The sequence below is a fragment of the Muscardinus avellanarius genome (genome assembly GCF_963383645.1).
Source record: "Muscardinus avellanarius genome assembly, chromosome: 7".
NCBI lineage: Eukaryota > Metazoa > Chordata > Mammalia > Rodentia > Gliridae > Muscardinus > Muscardinus avellanarius.
Window position 1 is genome coordinate 72743089 of NC_137793.1, and position 17133 is coordinate 72760221.

The window sequence follows — 17133 nt, forward strand, 5'->3', positions numbered from 1 at the left end:
AAAATACCAATGTCATTCTTCACAGAGCTAGAAAAATTTGTCCTAAATTTCATATTATCAGCAATTAGAACCACGCAAGAAGCATCAAAACTCCTGATTTCAAATTATACAACAACAATAGTAACAAAAACAGTATTGTATAGGCACAAAAACAGACTCATAGACCAATGAAACAGAATGGAAGATAGAGAAACAAATCTACACGCTTATATCTAATTGATTTTAGACAAAGATGCTAAAAACATACATTGAAGAAAAGACAACCTTTTTTTTTTTTCCTGGAACTGGGAGTTGAACTCAGGGGCATTCTACCTCTGAGCTCCAACCTCAGCCCTATTTTTCGTTCTTTATTTTGATATAGCGTCTCAGTAAGTTGTGGAGGGTCTCACTAAGTAGCTGAGGCTGACTGAGAACCTGTGAACCTCCTGTCTCAGCCTCCCTAGTACTGAGATTACAAGCCTTTACCACCATGGCCAGCTTAAAGACACCCTTTTCAACAAATGGTTTTGAGAAAAAATGGTTCTACATTGGGTTAAATCCCAACTTCTTACCTGCACATGAGTCAACTCAAGATGGATCAAAGACCTGGAAATTAGACCTGAGACTTCAAAATTACTAGAAGAAGGCAGAGATCCAACACTCTAACATATGGGCATAAATAGCTACTTCCTCAATAAGACACACAAAATTCAGGAAATAAAAACAAGAATTAATAAATGGGATGGTATTAAACTAAAAAATTTATGTTGATCAAAGGAAATCAACAAGAGTCTAAAGAGAGAGCCTACAAAATGGGAGATCTTTGGCAGGTACTCCCTTGATAAAGGACTAACATCTAGAATATGCAGAGCTTAAAAGATTCAACTAAAAAAAAATCACCCAATCAAAAAAATGGACAATTGAACTACAAGACACTTCACAATATAATAAATACAAATAGACAATAAGTATATGAAAAAAAAAATGTCAACATCAATAGTAATCAGGGAGATAAAAAAATACCCTGAGATTCCATCTAATCCCAATTAGAATGGCAATCATCAAGAAGTCAAACAATAAATGTTGGAAAATTGAAACACTACCCCTTTCCTTGGAATTGTTGGTCCTTCATTCTGGTTACATATTACAGTCATTTGGAGAAGAAGAATACTGATGTCCACACTTCTTTGATGACTAACTCAGTCAGAATCTTGGAAGCAGGTGTCTGGGCATTTGCCTTGTTTGTTTGTTTGAGAATCCTGACCTATTGCCTATTTCAGTACCTGGTTCAGAGAAAAAAAAATCTGTGATGGTATAAATAAGTAATATAAGATGAGATGTTTGTAGATGAGTTGATGATTTCTTATTCAGAGTTAAGGAAAAAGAGCAGTGAAAATAATAGAATGAGATAAACTGGGACTATTCCACAGAAATAGAATCCCAAAACATTCCTACTGCATTTGTGTTATGGTGAGATACAGAGAGAACCCTGGAGAGCTACGGGTGACATAGTTAAGAAAAGTAATCAGAATTGTAATCTCATCAGTAGATAAATCCATATTGGAAAAACCAAAGGCCCATTGGAATGGACTTATCTTTGTGGTCACCTAGGCTAGTGGGTTGTGGCTAAAGAAGGTGGGTCCCTGGTGATGAGACCTTAGAGACTGTGCTTGTGTCTTAGAATCCCCTGCTTGCTTGCTCTCTCTTACTTTTAGTTTCTCTAATGTGAGGAGCAAATACTTGTGGTCTCCCTCTCCCTCTGCTTCCTACCATCATGCCCTGAGAGCCATGGCCTCCAGGCTCATAAGGATTGGATCAAAAAATCTCCAAGAAAACTGTGAGCAAATAAATCTTCCTTCTTCTAAATTGTATTGTGAGATCTTCAGAGTATAGCTTTGAGAATTCTTGGACAATGTGTTAAGTGAAATTGATAAGAGAAGGCAGAGTCATGTAAATGTTTGGTTCTGGAACTCAGGCAGAAAAGGCAGAAAGAGGGATATTTCTGCAGAATATAAATATCTGCTTGGAGTTATTAGGATGGAGCTTTCCAAAGAATATTCAGGTGGAGAAGTCCAAGTATATAGGTGTAAGAGTAGGTCTGGAATTTAGGAAAGGGCTCAGCGATAGCAATTGAGCATTTTCCAAGTAAAAGTAGCTGATGGTGTGACAATGGATAAATTCAGTCCTCAAGGAGAGGGTATAGAGAGAAGAAACAAGAAAAGGTGTTAGGGGTGTGTACATTTAAGGAATAAGTGGGAGAAGAGACGCTCATGAAGGTCATTCAAAAAAGCACTGATGAGCAAGGAGAGGCTGGACATAAGGGAGAAGGAGGTTTCATGAGGGGGTTCAGTAGGGTCAGATGCTCCTAAGAAGTCAAACTAACGGCATAAGCAGGGAGAATGCACCATTGGAATGGTAATTAGGTGACAGGTGACCTCTGCTAAAGTGGATTCTGTTCTGTGGCCAAAGTCATATTGTAATTAATTGAATGTGAAACAAGAAAGAGGATAAAGGTTGGACTCCCCTTTAACCATATTGCATTTTTTAAAAACTTTGCAAAAATGATTTCATTGAAATGATTTTCTGAGAAATGGTCCTCACTGAACAATGTTTTCTTTACCTGTAAATGTCAGGTTTCTATTTTACTGACCCCTCTAAGCACTGAATAAAAGATATTTGGTTTGGTTTTTTGCTTAGGCATTTTTTCCAGACCTTTTCTTTTCTTTAGATCTGTCTAATACTGACTTTAGGCTCTTTATTAATCTCTTGTTGCCTCATCAATAAATTGGGAATAACAATCTACTCTATAAAGTGATATATAAAAAAAGAAATAACTCATGTAAAGTATGTACATTGCTTGCAGTTAAGCATTCAGTAATTGTTAGCTATTTTTACTGTTATTATTCTGCATGTCTACATTTTGTGCCACTGATAACTGCTGTAATAAATCATATAACCAAGCACACTGGTGATACTACAAAGTTTTTGGCTTTAAACTTAGCAGGGTCCTCAGTGACACTAAACAATCTCCCTTCTCTGACTCTTACAATTATTTTAGAAGATCAATCAGAATATTAAGGTCCTTATGCATCAGCTACTTCAACATCTTTCCTACAAAAGTACTCACATATGATCCTATACTAATTGTATTCCTTCCTAATGTAGAGGTTAAGATTTTCTTCAACCTATTTAAGCCTACAACTTTATGATCTCCATCATATCCTCTCTCACTTATCTCGGTCTATTCTTAATTACTTACATCATCTCTCTTGTATTTTCAAGCTTCCTCCCCAAAGTAGTTCGTATATGAACATGTACACATTTCTACTATTCTAAAACCCTTCTTCTAAAACCCTTCTCCAATCTTGCTTGCTTAACAACCCTGTAAATCTAATTAGTGGGGAGTATGAACTATCCATTTTTCTCCTTTTTTTTTTATGGTACTTGGGATGGAACCCAGGGGCATTCTACCTCTGAGCTACACCCACAGCCCTATTTTTTATTCTTTATTTTGAAACAGGGTTCCACTCAGTTGCAGAGGGCCTCACTAAGTAGATGAGGCTGGCCACAAACTCAGATCCTCCTGTCTCAGCCTCCCCAACGCTGGGATTACAAGCATACACCACTATGCCTGGCTCCATTTCTTATATTTTTGATGGGTGGTTTTTCTTTGCCCTTCACCATATTAAGGAAGAGGAGGCAGTTTTCAGTTTGGTAAATCAAGAAAAGAACTCTGTGGGGAGCCATTAAGGTTTTCCCCTAAAAGAATATTTCTGACTCAGCTGACTGTCCTTTGCTCAGTCAACAAGGTTTGGGATCATGGAAGGTTCAAAGTAATCAAGGTTTGAGAGAAGATCAGGTGGTGATGGCACGAGGGTATTGATTGACCTGCCTGCAATGTATGTGCTTTGGATCTGTCTTTATTGTATTCAGGTGGTGATAGCACCAGGAGATTGATTGACCTGAAACTGTATAAATGCTTCAAGAGAAATAAACCTGGGATCGGCCAGTAGAGATATCGATCCAGGAGTGGACTGGCTATCCTTCCATGCTTGAATTAAAATTCTTTGAATTAATTCTTAGAATTGAATTATTTCATCCTTAACTCCTTTCTTTGGAACCCACACTTTTGCTGGCTGGCTCCGGCAGAACTCCTTTTCCCAACTCTTGAAATCCATCCTTTCAAGACAGGAAACAAATATCCTTTTCTCCCACTTTCTCTCTGATTCATAGGGCAAGCCTGCTTTTTTGCTTTGCTATGACTAGGAGGTAGATTGAAGCATGGAATTAAGTAGAAGGAAGCTAACTGTTGATTCAGATGTAAAATGCCAATCTGGTTTAGGCAGGGAAAAGGGGATCAATGTATTAGTCTAATACCTTTCTTTCTTTTCTTAGCCAGGTTTCCACTCTTTTGATACCAGTGCTTTGACAAATATCCTGCCTCTCTCTGCCATTAAATATACTGATGTCTGAGATGGTGCTAAATATACTAGCAAATATGGATTCAATTTTACCGTTCGAGAGATAACATTTTTTTAACTGATGTGATTATTCATTAATTAAAGAAAATTTACAAGTTAGTTCAAGAGTGCGATGTCAAGGACATTTGTATTCTCATATGTATCTTTTCATCACAAAAGAAATGATTACAACCTAATGTGTAACTGAATGTTGGAATGGATTTCTGTTGCTTCAGATTTTCAGTCAGTGCTTCAATGACAGAAATAATAAATACATAGATGGCAATTACACACCTTTATTCCTCTCTTCATGGCTCTTTTCCTGACAAGACAAATACATTGCCTTAAAGCTTCCCATAAGAGTCCATGAACCCTGCTTGCCATCTCGTGAGAGGACTTTATGTGAAGGCCTGACCCCTCCACCCTCCTTTACCTCCTGATGTTTGAAAGAACTGATAAGCTAATTCTGACAAGGTATAAGAAACTAATAAATATTGAATATGTTGTCTTGTGGTGGCTTTCAAGTAAATAGAAAGTTAAGGACATGAGAAAATAAAGATCACTTACTAAAAAAAAGTATAGCTATCAAAATTTTATTTAAGGTATAGTTATTTTTAATTCAAAGAATATATTATAATGAATGAGATTGAAGTAAAGTTGCCTTGTTTGTTTTGAAACTAGAAATACATGTCAGAATTAGAACACAAACATAAACTATTCATTTATAAGTCAAGTGGTATTACCTGTGGCCTAATTTGGTATTAGTAACAGACTATTAAAGAGATGACTGCTCTTTTTTGTGAGTTTATCTATATTGCAGGGAAGTAGATATAATGAAAACACTAATGGTAATGTTATATTAAGACATAGAACAAGGAAGAAGGAACAAATCTGACTTACTTGGAAGGTCAGGGAAAATTCAACAACTTTAATATTCATATAATAGCTGACCAGAAAGTTGATTTTAGTATAAATACATAAATAAAAATATAGACAAAAGAAGTTGAATGATCTCAATTATGAGAATTTAAGACCTATATACATAATCATAAGTTAACTTATAGATATAAAATGTAGGTATTAATATGAAGATTATTATTTTAAGAATTCAGTATTTAATGGAATATTAGAACTAAAATGACATGAATGTATATTAATACATGTGTTAATTTAAAAGCAGATAAAAAGTGAAAGAATAAATTTGAGGGGAAAACCTTCAAAATTCAACACAGTAAAGGAACTAGTAAGTGGATTAGGAGTGCTTTATATTACATAAGCAGCTTGAAAGTATAACTTTTCTGTAAGCTAAAAAAGATTAAATTCTTTAGGCAAGAGTTTCTTTTCAGCATAATATCATTTGAAACATGTAGCTTGTTTATATTAAGCCCAAGATATATTCACAGATTAATATATAAAGACAGATTATTTTCATTTTTTCTATTATCCACACCTTCATTCCATTTTCTCATCTTTTAATTTATTGTTTATTGTGATATTGTATGAATAACTTAACATTGTTCAGTGAAATATTTTCAACTGCCACAAGATAAGAGTAAATAAAAGTAGCAGTTTTGAAGACTATTACCTACACAGAAAACCTGACACATTAGCATTCCTAAAATCTTGTTACTATAAAATAAAACCAAATTTATATATTTTATATAAACAGTTATAATTCCTTGGCTATATTTCTTTTTATTGTAATGAATGTATAATATAATGAGCGAATTTTCTATGTCTTAAAGCATTTACCTACTTAATAGTGCATAAATCCAAAGTTCATAGATGATTTCTTATATTGAATGATTCCTTAATCTCAAAAAGTTAAGAAATGATTATGTTCTTAATAGTGACATTCATGACAAATCAGTCACATTAGTTGATGTTTGACTATTTTACCCACTGACTAGATTAACAATTCATTTTAAGAAAATGTCTGGGAGCTATGCTTGGTGGTGCACACTTGTAATCCCAGTACTTGGGAAGCTGAGTAGGAGGACTGCAGGTTTGTGGCCAGCAACAGTAATTTAGTGAAGACCTCCACAACTTAGTGAGATCCTGTTTCAAAATAAAAAATACACTAGGACTGGGCATGCAGCTCAGAGGTAGAATGCCCCAGGTTCAATTCCTAATTACACACACACACACACACACACACACACACACACAGAGAAAATATTTGGGAGTAGCTGGGTTGTGGTGCTTGTCTATAGAAGGATTAGAGGTTTACAAAAAGTCTCAACAACTTAGTGAGACTGTTTAAAAATAAAAAAATAAAAGCTGGGGGTATAGCTTCGAGGTATATTCCTGGGTTCAATATCCAGTACCATGAAAGGAAAAGAAGGAAGGGAAAAAGAATAAAATGTTAAGGAGAATAATTGCACTCCCTATGGCCCTAATTTTAAAATGAAGGGTACACGATATTTGATTACAGTGTGGTCAGGGTGAGTAGTGAAGAGAAAGACTAAAGAAAGGAGAGGGGAAGAAAGAAGGTGAATTAAACCAAAGACTGAAATTTTAAAACATTGTCACCAGATGCTCAAATGAAATGTTTCTAATAGTTTTTAGTATAGATGAACAAACTAGATATTGGGGACACCGGAAGAGCAGGGCCTAGGCACAGATGAATTTTCTGATCTCTCAGAAGACCGAGCTAAAGTGAACCTTGATCCAACAAGTTCTGTTGACTGTCTCATTCATAACTGCTCTTAATCTAAAGATTTCTGAAGGGTTCTGAAAACAGAAAGATAGTCACAATAATAATAGAAATAAATGTTAAATCAACAAGCTTATTATAGTCCCAATTATTTCAGCAAATCTAGTTAGGACAATGAGCCAAATTCCTTGTACTTCTGTATTTTAAATATATTATAAACTTAATTAGTGATGACAAAAGGATCTACTTATAAAAGTTAAAATTACTTAAAATGTAGTATTTTCAAATTATTAAAGAAATTATAGAATTGACTGTAATTAACTATCCATATTAATATACAAAACCAATAGAAATAAATATAGATTAGTTAACTTTCAATTATTTTTAAAATATTTGTATACAATTCAATTTAAAATTATGTGCTGAGTACAAACGTAAGCAGAGGAACATTTTACAAGAAGGAAATGAGAATTTTATTGTTATAAATTTTATTCAAATTTTTTCTGACTTTTGAATTTTCTGCAAAGCCATATATTTATATTTTTATACATTTACATTTGTGATATATATATATATATATATATATATATATATATGTTTTTTACTTTTTCAGTGCCTAATAAGATCTGTCCCTACCTCATAACCTAATATATTTTTTAAAAATTCACCCAGAGCAATGCATAGTGGTGCACAGTTTTAATCCCAGTACTTGGGAGGCTGAGATAGGAGGATTGCAGATTCAAGGACAGCCTCAGCCAGTAGTGAGACTCTCATCAATCTAGCAAAACCCTGTTTCAAAATAAAAATAAGATAGGGTTGGGGATGTAGTTTGTAGGTAGAATGCCCCTGAGTTTAATCATCAGTATCACCAAAAAATAAAAAAAATCACACAAAAATCTACTGATAGAAATAAACTGATCAGTAGCCTCATTCCAAAATATGTGTCCAAATTTCATGCCCCAAAGAGAAAACTAAAGAAAATAAGTTTCTTTGATTATAAGGATGTGACTAAATTATTTTATCTAAATGATAAATGTTGGATTTTAAATCTGATGTGTAAATGTTTATATCACATTAAGACAAAACTTAAAAGTTATTTAAGCAAGTTTCACAAGAGCACCAGGATTTTCACATTGCACACAAATGGATTCCACCCAGAAGTAACATAATAATAAAACTAATGAAGTTTAAGCCTCTGCCCCTCACTTCACAGATCTTTTCCAAGTTATAGAGTGGGACCCTGGGATTGGGCTCACTTAGTCATAATTTACATAAAGTTTACAAATGTAATGTATATCAGTGAATGCTACTGTCTCTTCATCCTCTTCCTCACCCTCTATCACACTTCCCCTTGGGTTGGGTAACACAAAAGTGGCTGTCAGAATGCTGCAGATTAAGTGAGGAAGACATGTAGTGCGCATATGTTTAATGTGAGTTTAGTTAAATATATTTATGTAGGTTTCTGTTATTTACAAGTATATTTAAAATTGTTAGTAATCTCAATATAAGAGTAACTCCTAGGAAAATGTCTACCATCCACCCACTGTGCACTCACCAAGCGTGTGAATGAAGGCACAGGGCCAGAGGCTACATAGAGTGCGTCCCCTGAAATATGAGAGTAGTGGAGGAGAATGGGGTTTGAAATGTACACAGCATAAAGCTAGTCTGTGGGAAAACTGTTTCAGTATATAAATGTTTAAACTATAAATGGGGCATTTGATTCTCATTATTCTCTATGCAAAATGGAAGACCTCTCTTTAAAAAAAAATGTACTTGATAGAATACATCATGTAACATTTTTATAATAATAAAAATTGAAGTTAATATTATGGGAAAAAGTGATGACCTCTTATTTGAGAAAGTATAACAGAACTATTATCAAAAAAGAAGCAGTCAAAGAAAATAAAGCTAAAATATAAAGAACAAGTAATAGACTGAGAAACATGGTTAAAAAGTGCTATTTTACATGTTTAGATTCTCAGTTGTTGAACGTTTTCAAACTTACAATTTAAAATGTGTTTGAAATGATTTATTTTATTTTTGTAAAATATACTTATCTTCCATCTAAAACTCTGAATACATTTTCTTCTTAAAGGTAGATCCCCAAATTTCATAAACTTAGGCCTATAACATATGAATCTGCTTCTACTTACACACATGTAACGGAGAGGTCAATGGTATGTTTTGCTAAAGAATCTATTTTAAATAAATGTTTAAAATATTGCACATTGAAAGGACAAATACAGAAGAAAAGTAGCTGAGGCACTTTTCTGGCTCTCTTTCAATTCATCTTGACTTTACTTTTGCCTCCTGGGCATTTTTGCCTCTAGTTCTTAGACACGTGATAGTTTAAAGATGGCACTAGGGGAAAAGCAGAAAAGGGACTCACTGGGGACACAACAGGATGTTTTTAACCACTTCATTCTGTCTCCTCAGAGGGAACTGACAATGGACAAGAATTCTATCCTCTTCATATAAGACAATAAAAACTATAATGTTAAAGAGGGAGGAAGTAAAATGTAAACGTTAATAGCGAATTCATTCTTCATGCTAGTTCAGTCCTTGGCCTTTCTAAGAAACACTGCCAACAGTAACAAATTATGTGATTATTTTGTGATGTGGACTGCTCATTTGGGACTAAGAAAAATGATCTTCAAAACGTGAAGATCTTGCTCTTAAACGATGGTCTAAAGATTATAGAGATCTTTATTCACTACATAATCTTCTTGGAAGAATGTATCCAGAGAAAATAAGAGTACCAAACAAAATTTTAGTCACCAGAAAGATCACTGCTATTTATAGAATGCTGTGAAGATAAAACAACCTTGAGGTTGTTATAAATATAACATGCATTGTTATAAATAATATGCATAATAGTTATATGAATAATATAAATATTACATGCTTTGAGTTATGCATATGAAGGTACCATAGGTATCTAGCTTATATTTGCCTACTTATTTACTTTGAAATACTAGAGGTGAAACCTAAGGTGTCATGTCTGTTAGATAGGTCCTCTTAGAAAAAAGAGGTAAATTGAGGATAGCACATGAAGCAGAGTGATAAACCTAGGATCAAGTTCTCTTCTAAGTATTTAAATGAATCAGATTTAGCCCACAGATGCAGACATCAATTTGGTTTTTCATGGTGACCACAATGTATTGTGAATGCCCACACATCCTGAGTTCATTTAAAATAGCTGCATAATCATGAGCAAGTTGCTTCATCTCCTAGACATGATTTCTTTAATAGTTTGCAAGGAGGGGCTAGAAAGGTCCTCCTGGAGATCTCTTGCTGTTTGTTCTAGCTCACTGCAGTGAGAGGTGTTCTGTCAATGTGAGTTCCTATTGGTGAGTTTTTCTCTATGAAGACATTCATACAAATTCCAGGGAAGTTAGCAAACACAAATACAAAATTCTTCAGGTAAAACTTAGAAAGCTATCTCCCAAGCCACACATATAAAAAATATGTGTGTATATGTTTGTATCACTTTGACTATCACAATGATGTAGAATTACATTGTACCAATAATTAAAAAAAAAATCTTACCACCAGAGCTCTTCAACTCCTATAAAAGTTTGCCAAAAACTAAGTGGCTGGTCATGTAAGAATTAAGAACTGGTAGTAGTTAAGAATGCTGTGTGAGAGCCACACCTGGTGGTGCACACTCGTAATCCCATTATTAGGGAGGTGAGACAGGAAGATCACAGTTCGTGGACAGCCTCAGCTACTTAGTGAGGCCTTTTGCAACTCAATGTGACCTTGTTTCAAAATAAAAAATAGGGCTGGGGGCGTAGCTTAGAGGTAGAATGCCCCTGGGTTCCATTCCCAGTACTGCAAAAAAAAAAAAAAAAGTTGTGTGATGCAACAAAAATAAGAGATGCCTAGAGTGATATGGTTAATAATGATATTAAATAGTAATGAACATAAGCAAAATGACAAAATTGACAAACTTATCCTGTATGCTTTCCTAATTTTCTTTTTAGTGACATAAATATCCCTGGAGAGCCCATGGACTCACCATGCCTGTCAGCAGCCTAAGACCCCTCCCTACCACATCCTGTCCATTCCAGTCTGTCTTCATATACCAGGAATCTCTAAGGTCTCCAGGCATACTTTTCTTCCCTTCTCTTACCAAAAGCTACTTACAGTCTATCAATTTCCACCAAGTTATACTAATAAGACCAGCTAAAAATATTAGTGGGGAGTATATTACATGTTACCTTCTTCATGAGAAGCAGAAACAAACTACCTCTCCTCACACGTAAAGGGAATGTTTATGATATACTTTATGAGGAGGGGGGCTTCTGAATTTTTAGAATATAAGAAGCCACAAGAAGTCATCTACTTAATATATACATAAAGAATCCTTATGATGACTTATTCTAGGATAGAATGTCTTAAAATGTTCATATTGAGAAACAATGAAAGACTGAGCAGTGGAGAGAGACTATGGGGAGTTTTAAATGTTTATGCTAAGAAGTATGAGCCAGGCCGGCATGGCGGAGCATGCTTGTATTCCAGCATTAGGGAGGCAAAGACAGGAGGATCCCACGGTTCGCAAACAATATCTCAAACAATATCAGCTATTTAATGAGGCCCTTTGCAACTCAGTGAGAACCTGTTTCAAAGTAAAGAATAAAAGCCGGGCGTGGTGGCACATCTGCACTTGGGAGGCCCAGACAGGAGGATCATGCAGGTTTGAAGCCAGCCGTGCTGGCTTAAGAGACCCTGTTTCCAAAAAAAAAAAAAAAAAAAGTATAAAAAAATGGGTCTGGGAGTATAGCCCGAAGGTAGAAGGGTTTCCAGGAACCCCAGTACCACCAAAAAATAGGACTGGGGGTATAACTCAGAGGTAGAATATTCCACAGTTCCATCCCCAGTACTGCAAAAAAAAAAAAAAAGTATGAATTTTATCATATGGACAACAGGGAGTCATTGAAGTTTTATAAACTACAAAATGAAAAGAAATAAAACATGCTAATTTTGTCTAGTAGTAATAAATACACTGGATTAAAGGGCAAAAGTCTTAAAATGTAATTTTGGAGACTATAACCATTGTTCAGTGTTCAGGGATTAGACCAGAAGGAGCTGATCTGAAAGACACCTGAAATGATAAACTGAAAGTGGCTGGTAAAAAAGGAAGAAAGTCAAATATTTCAAAAACTTGGGTAATAGGATAGTTTAGAATCATTAGCCTTTAAAAATACAGACTGATTTTGAAAATAAAGGGGAAAGAACATACAGGAAAAGAGCTTAAGAGCTGAAACAAAGAACTCTGCCAATTCCCCAAATTAGAATGTATCAAAGAATGAGAATCCTAAACATAGTATTAAATCCAGTACAGACAAAGGAACTAGAATGGAGCTATAAGAAACAAGGTATATGTAATCCCCCTTGGGAGGCAGAGACAGAAGGATCAGGAAGGTTCGAAGCCAGCCTCAGCTGGCTAAAGAGACCCTGTTTCCAAATAAAATATAAAATAGGTCTGAGAGTATAGCCCGGAGGTAGTATCACCAAAAAGAAAGAAAGAAAGAAAGAAAGAAAGAAAGAAAGAAAGAAAGAAAGAAAGAAAGAATACACATCCTTTTGCATATTATAGAAATCTAAATGAGAGAAAAAGTCCAACTTAGAAACTTTAAAAAATAATGTGTTTGAAGTAAAAAACAGGGTAACGGGAAAAAAGAGGGTAATATTTTCACTAACTGGGTAACTATTACTGTAAATAATTCTCCATAATAGCCTTTTTAAAAAACATTACCTTTTATAATTTATATCTTGAATTTTGCATTTGTCTCTCTGTAACTTTGCTGATCTCCAGAAGGATCCTTAAAGAGGGTCTACATCTGAATATGTGTAAAATTATGACTATGACATGGTTAACCTGGACAACCATTGGTGGGAGGGGGGAAGGGAAAACGGGGCGGGGGGAGAGGGCACCAAATATAGTTCAAATGTATACTATTTATGTTCAATAAAAAAATTGTTAAAAGGAAAAAAAATTCTGGCAACATTTTTTAAAGGTAGTATCTTATAATGAATCCTACAATAGGCCTTTGCATATATCTACCAGTAGGTGGAGTAGACAACATAATTTATTACCCAAGAACAAGGGCAAGAAAATGAAAGTCAGTTTATTGGGAATAAAACAAATCTGTAAATGAGATTTTCTTCAAAGGAAATATGCCCTATATATGTTAGATTTAGTTTGACTGGTCACTGAATCAAAATAAATAACTTTATTAAATAATCAATCTTCGCACAAAGATACATTTACAAGTGGAGGCAATGCTTGTATTTTACGTTATTCAAATCAACTAAAATTAGCTCTCTTTTCACAAAACTTCTACGGGGACAAAGATTTTTTTTGATATGTGCATTTAATAAGGGCACTAAACCCAATCCTGTTGTACAGGTGATGAGGTGCATAACAAATAGTATTTTCTGGGAAATATAATTGACTAATCCTATTATGTCTGTAGCAATAAATTAACCTTATTACTACTAGTAAATGGTGATTGATTATTTATGCAAATAAGTTACCATGTTCAGCTTTCTGATTGAAATAAACATATACAAAAGGTGCTTTAATATGACTTGAACTTTTTAATTAATAAAACCCTGAGGGGTCTATTAATTCACTCAGTGCAATATTAGTTATTTACTTGTGTAATTTCTATTAGCACAAACATATTTGCTTGAATAAAGATGAGATAATTAATACCAGTAAAAATTAGTATTGGTTTTTGGAACTATTTTAAGATATACTTGGATTTGTATTAAAATGAACTCAAAACTAACTTTGCTATCGGTATATGAGTATGTCAATATACCAGTATTGTAAAATTATCAATCCATAAATAATAACACATGATTTTGTTTATTACCTATATCTCAACTCACAAACACAATTCTCCCTACAAAATTCTTCACTTTCTTGAAAGCACTGTCTGAATTAATGCTTTATTTCTACTTATCTAAAGTAAACTACATCAGAATTATTAAAACAACAGAGTATTCCACATATATATTAGTAACACTATTCCTATATTATTGAACCTTCCAAAAAATAGTGTTTCCTTGCTAAAAGTGCTAGATTTATTCTTTTTAGGGTCAATAAAACTTTTCCTATCCTGATAGAATTCTTTATGAAAATTATTTATACTTGAATATCATTTGGTAAATTTTTAAATTATCTGTAGAAATTGAAAATTAAAATAAATACAAGTAGCTGGGCGTGGTGGTGCACACTTATAATCCCAGCATTTGCGAGGCTGAGACAGGAGTATCACAGTTCGTGTACAGCCTCAGCTACTAAGTAAAGTCCTTTGCAACTCACTGAGACCCTATTTCAAAATAAAGAATAAAAAAAATATTGCTGAGTGTGTAGCTCAAAGGTAGAATGCCCCTGGGTTCCATCCCAGTACAGAAAAATAAAATAAATAAATAAATAAATAAATAAATAAATAAATAAATACAAGTCTTTTAAAATAAATTTCACTTAAAATTTATTTTATACTTAAAGCATTTAATATAATTTTAAATCAAAACTATTGAGACAAGCAATGAAGTCAACTAAAATCTGATTAAAAACATTTTTAATTCACAGTTTCATTCCTAACCAGTTGCTAAATAATACTTAGAAAATGATTTTGTGAATAATAATTTTCACACTAAAGTTTGTGTCTTTCATTCTCTGAGTTCCTTAGCTTAGGGTTTTTTTTAAAGTAGAATAAAATAGTAAATTTCATCACCAAAATCACAAATATAAATCATAACTATAAAAATAAATATGTGCTGTGTGTGGTGATGCACACTTATAATCCAAGTATTTGGGAGACTGAGACAGGAGGGTCACAGATTCTTAGACAGCCTCAGATACTTAGTAAGGCCCTCTACAACTTAATGACTGACTAATCTCACCTAGCATAATGCCCTCCATTTTTATCCATTTCCCTGTAAATGAAGTAATTTGGGGTTTTTTTTTATGGCTGAGTAAAATTCCATTTGTACATATACCATAGTTTTGTAATCCATTTATCTGTTGATGGACATCATGGCTGGTTCCATAGTTTGGCAATGGTGAATTGTGCAGCCATGAACATAGATATGCATGCATTAATGAGACCCTGTTTCAAAATAAAGAATAAAAAATAGGGCTGGGTTATAGCTTGGAGTTACAATGGCCCTGAGTTCAATTCCCAGTACTGCAGGAAAAAAAAAAAAAAAAAGATTGAATGGAGGATAGATAGCTTGTATTTGTTAATTCAAATATACCTAAAAAACAATGGTAATATTATTTAAAAATTCCTTAAGGTCCTTGAGCTAAGTCTCTTTTGGTAAGATTTATGAAAAAATTGTTAAATTAGGTGCCTAATTTTAAAACAATAAAATATAGCCAGTCATGGTGGTGGTGTACACTTGTAATCCCAGCATTTGGGAGGCTGAGACAGGAGGATTGAGGTTTGCTGACAGCCTCAGCTACTGAGTGAGGATCTTTGCAACTCAGTGAGACCCTGTTTCAAAATAAAGAATAAAAAAAAAAAATAGGGTTGGGGGTGTAGCTCAGAGGTAGAATGCTCCTGGCTTCCATACCCAGCACTACAAATAAAATAAAATAAAATAAAATAAAATAAAATAAAATAAAAATTGTTAAATAATACATTTGAATTCTCTATAATGGCACATGAAAAGGAGTCCATGGACAGTTGCTATTATTTTCATTAGTAAAACAAATGAATCCTTAAGGACTTTCTTTTTTAACATCTATCTATCTATCTATCTATCTATCTATCTATCTACTTTGTGGTGCTGGGTGTGGGACCTAGGGTCTCATGTAGGCAAGAATTCTACCACTGAGCTATATTCCCAATGTTATGGACTTTCTAAATCATTCTATGTAGTAACATAAAATATTTCAATAATCTTGGATTAAACAGAATAAACAAATATTTCAGCTAAATCCTATTTCACAAATTATTTTCTATTGATTTCTATACTATACTATCTATCATAAATATACATAGCACAATTCAAATTACTAATAGCTAAGGGTAACAAAAACATTTTGTTGAAAGGAAGACTTAGGTTCATTAATAGAAGTACTACCATAGATTATATGTAGACATTTGAATATATACCAACAACAATCTGGGTACTCTGTACTGGGAAGGAGAAAAATGGGAAGAGGGCACCAAGAACATGTATGTTATTGTCAACATGATTTACAATATGATGTGAGATTATATGCACCAATAAAAGCATAACAAATTAATTAGCATGTGTAATTCTATATACAAAAAAAAAAGAATTTTAAGCTGTGCTTTGATGAGAAAATAACAAATCTAAAGTATTTTTAAAACAAGGAATTCTTGATTTGGAACTCCATATTAAAAACAGCCCACCAATCACACCTACAAAATTTTCACATTTTGTTACAGATTTTATAATAAAAAGTAAAAATATTTTGCCTTTTAATTATAAAGTTATTGCCTAGTTTGAGTCAAAAGACCTTGGGTGAATCTTAACCAATTACTACTAGCCTGTGTCTGTAAATCAGAAGGTCTGAGCTTGTTTCTTTGACTATTAAATGAAAATGGCTCAACTATACAAATCCAAGAAAATATAGTCATCAGTACTGGCATTCGGACTAGCAAGAAGGGGCTGGAGGAGCAGGAGATACATGTTCCAAATGTACATGGCCAGCCCAGTACTTATGCTTTTGCATCTAGATGTATCTAAGGATGACATTCAGTCTTGAGTCTTACCCTGCACCACTGGGACATGACTTGTTCATCCTGGAAGACATTTGAATGTGTGACTCTGTCTAGAACTATGATTCTGGACTTGAAGGTTTATAAGAAAAAATAAAAACTAAGAAACTTGTGATTTCCTGATTACAGTTCAAGTAATAAGACACATCTCAACCTCCAAGTTCAATTTTTAGACCCATTTTCAGAGTATTCTACATTCAAAGTACCCTTTCTAAGGAACCATGACAAAATCTGAGCTGCTGACAATTTTAGCAAGAATTTTTAA

At 33.8% G+C, this 17133-nt stretch overlaps 1 protein-coding gene across 1 annotated transcript in view; it reads right to left on the reverse strand.

Annotated features, from left to right (window-relative positions):
- SPATA17 (spermatogenesis associated 17) overlaps positions 1–17133 on the reverse strand; it is a gene marked incomplete at both ends in the record, with an annotated part of 225758 nt that overhangs the window by 105839 nt on the left and 102786 nt on the right. The gene's annotated exons all lie outside the window — the stretch shown is intronic.